The sequence below is a fragment of the Rhinolophus sinicus genome, linkage group LG04 (genome assembly GCF_036562045.2).
Source record: "Rhinolophus sinicus isolate RSC01 linkage group LG04, ASM3656204v1, whole genome shotgun sequence".
NCBI classification, from domain to species: Eukaryota; Metazoa; Chordata; class Mammalia; order Chiroptera; family Rhinolophidae; genus Rhinolophus; species Rhinolophus sinicus.
The window spans coordinates 162975597-162979451 of NC_133754.1; the positions used below are offsets into that span (position 1 = coordinate 162975597).

The following is a 3855-nucleotide window of genomic DNA, read 5'->3' on the forward strand; positions in this document are numbered from 1 at the left end:
TGTGTCATTTATCTTCTGCTACGTCACAGATATATTACTGGCAGATTTTATGAATTATATAGGTGCTCATAAAAGCATATAATTGAGTATTATACTTGGTAAGCACTAAATAAACATTTTGGCACAAATTACATTATCCTCAAAACATAATCAGAATGAGGCATATTTGCAGGAACGACCCTTGGAATAATGAACTTGACAGGTCCTCCCTTCAATGTAGAATGCTTTGGTTTTGAACAAAAACCCAGCCTAAGGAACATCTACATTGCTTAGAAACACTGACTAACAGACCTAGAGTGTCTTTGTCAAGTGATGTGAACATTTATAGCCTCCAGTAGTCATGAAGAAGTCTGAAAGACAGTGACTGTATTTAATCAGGAGACTTATTTAAATATTCAGGGTGAACACATAATGCAATGTATAGATGCTGTATTATAGAATTGTACACTTGAAACCTATGTAGTTTTGTTGACCATGGTCACTCCAATAAATAAAAATAAATACATATTCAGAGAGCGAATTAAGAGTATAGGGGGAACTTTGTATGGTTTGATGAGTTTCGTTATGTTTATTTAGTCATTTCTTTGTCTTCCAGGCCCTGGAGTGTGATAAAGACACCCAAGTACAATGAACCGTTCTCAGACCCCTTCAAATTTGGTTCTGTTTCATTTTGACATAATTCCACTAGTCTTTAAACTCTTCCTTACTTTCTGGAACAAAACTATATACTCAATTAGTATTATACTTTTCCTGTCTCAGACCTAGAATTGAATATTCTCCAAGGACTTTGTTCAGTAGGGAATGGTGCTAGTTGGATATGAATGCTTCTAGACCTTCAGTGAAAAAAATATGTAGTATATATATTCATGAATTCACACCCATATCTCCAATTCAAATCCAATATCACAGTTCCCTCCTCATTTTACATTTCTTAGTTTTTAAAACATTTCCCATCAAGGTAGTATGTTTTATTTCTGAAACAGTTCTGTAGTTCTTACATTCAGATTTATTTTAAGTGTTTATGTGTTAAACTCACTTGTATTCACCTGTTGTTTTTTTTAAAGATCTGTTGTCAAAGGTTAAAATCTCTGTAAAATCTAAACATGTTTTAAAATTTGCTGTAAATGCAACAGATTCTCAATTAAATTTTATTTAGAATAATACCCTCCACTGATGTTACCTTTACCCCCTGAAGACTCCAGAGGAACATTTACAAAAGATTCAAAGCACAGCGCAAACTTTCTTCACAAAAACTGTTCAAAGGCTGATGCAAAATGTGAAGCAAATTAAGAATTTTAGCTTCTTGGAAACAAAACCCATTGCATCTGAGAAGAGTAATCATTGGCGATTCTCCAGCAAGGGCCCATCTCATCTTTTCCAGTGGCAGGTGCGCTCTGCTCGGCGTGCCAGAGCTTCTGCGGGTACCTGATGGAGCAGCAGGAAGGGTCCCAGCAGAAGTGGTACAGGGCCACGTCCTCACGGTTGTAGCACCACTGCCTCTTGGTCTGAGAAATGAGCTGTTTGTGCTGCTCTGCAGCCTTCCTGACATCTTCCACAAACTCCTCTTTCCACGTGTCCTTTACTTGCTTGCATTGTCTGTGTGTCTCACCATGCACGTTTGCCATGGCTTTATTTACAGCTTGTCTTTTCTTCCATTTCAGAATGCAGCTTTTCCAGGGCTTCTAATACAATTCTTTCAGTTCTCGCTTGTGATCAGACTTTATTCGGACTTTCAAGTCATTGAAACTTTTGATGTACTTGTCGTGGCACAAGCGCTGACACTCCGTCACTGGCACTCTGGGTGCTCCCATGCAGCATCCTTGCTGAAGAGGCACTTCACTTCTTGGTCTGAGTTGACATGGAAATTTTTCCCATTGGCTTGAGGCATAGTAGGGATTTCCTGGCTGGAGCCGAGGGCTTCAGTTTCAGGCTCTGATTCTTCTTTTTTGGGTTCCACACTTTGATCACGTCATCCTTTCTTTGCTCTTGGTGCTTGAGTGACCTTTAGCTGCTGGTAGAGGAGATACTGTATTCCAGCTCGTCCTCCCTATGGTCCTCATTCTTAGACTTCCAAAATCTTCCTTTACGAAAGAAGTGTTCATGCAGTTCCAGTTCATCACAAGCCTTTTCCCAGCCCAGACTGCGCTTAACATGCAGCCAACGGACACTGACTATGACGTCCTGTATGTTTTCTGAAGGAATCCGAACCCTTTGGTGGTGGTGACCGGAGAAGAGGATGTCAACTTGATTGTCCTCTTTCTGTATGACTCTGGCTGGCCAGAATCTAAAACCTTTCATTTTAGCCCAAACCAGCTCATGACTAGGTACACAAGGAGAGCAGAACCAGTTGTCAGGATGAGCATTTGACAAATGGAAGCAATTCTTGCAAAGCTGTAGTTCACCCAGCTCATGACAGGTGGCTTTACACAGCACCCTTGCTATGTCAGCTCGCTCACTGTTTGTTCCACAGAAAATCACTGTGTTGTGGAGAAGTAGCTGAGCATCAGCTTTGAATGCTTTGTAACTTCGGGATTTCTTCATTCACTTTCTCCTGGATGGTGGGTCATTGACCACCGGCTGCACCAGCCTCCAGTATGTCGGGTGTTTGCTGTCCTCCTTTCCATCAAGTTCTATAGTCCTCTCCTTCATGCCAGAGACGATGAACCTCAAGTATTTGCTCAACTCCTGTTTGTTTGTAATTTTCTTCTTGATGCTCCTGTAAATTGGGTGCTGCCAGTAACTATTGCTGTCTCTAAGCCTGTGGTCATCAGACAAACACTTGGAATGATACACACAAAAACGCAGGTCATGTATGATTACCTCTCCATGCCAATGGCATTCATGGTTTTCTGTTTACCAATCCATCTCATCTCCTGGCAACCAATATCCCTTTTTGTTCAATCCCAGACTTTGAACCTTTGCAGCCCGCAGTGAGAGTTTCAACAGTAAGACTGTCTTTCACAGCTGAACTCAGCTGACAGGTGGTCTCTTTTGGATGCATACTGTGCATTTGAGACATAAACCTCAGAGAGATTGTGTGTTTGGTTCCAGACTACTGCAACAAAGCGAGTCAGAATGTTTTTGCTGGTGGAGGGTCTTGCCTTTCATTTGTAAAAAAAAAAAAAAAAATGCAACATTTTTGTACTACGGTCAATGTTGGCATTTGCTTCTGGTTCCATATAGGCGCTGCTCACATGGTGGTGTGTGTGCTGGGCGTCGCTCGCTGCCAGCCTCCCCTTACATTTCTTATTGATAATTCATTCTTCCTCAGTGGAAACCGAGGCTCCCAACAACAATACATTTACTGATTTGATTACTCCTAAAATACTCGTAAAACAACTTCAGAATTACTATAACAATACCACTATCCCCAACAACCTCCTGAGGCCTAAGAACTCTTTGAATTATTTTTGTCCTTAGAATATATTCCACTTAAGGTCCATAGCCAGAGTATATATGTGTGTTACTGTGTTGTGTTAGCTGGCTTAATAACTACGATGCTGTGTAGTGATTAATTTATTAACAGATAACTGATAAGCTTTTAAGTTTCTTTTTGTATTCTAAAAAATGGAGAGCTTATATTTTTAATCTTTTTGACTTAGTTGTAGCATTTGTGAAATATTAACATTTTCAGAATGAAAACTGTATAAAAGAATATATCACTACTCCTTATTCCTCCACCCTTTCCTCACTCATCCCCTACAGGTGACTATTTCCCTAAGTTTCTTATCCTTTATATGTTTCTTTTGTTTAAAAGAAATAAACAAATGGGCATATAGAACCTTTCCCTTTTTTCTTGCACAAAATCAGCACATTATTTATTACTCTGGGCTGCATTGATATTTATGTACCCTT

General features: G+C 39.9%; 1 pseudogene; it reads right to left on the reverse strand.

The window, feature by feature from the left end:
* Positions 1–1361: 1361 nt before the first annotated feature.
* On the reverse strand, positions 1362–3533 carry LOC109446141 (zinc finger MYND domain-containing protein 11; annotated as a pseudogene).
* Positions 3534–3855: the final 322 nt, after the last annotated feature.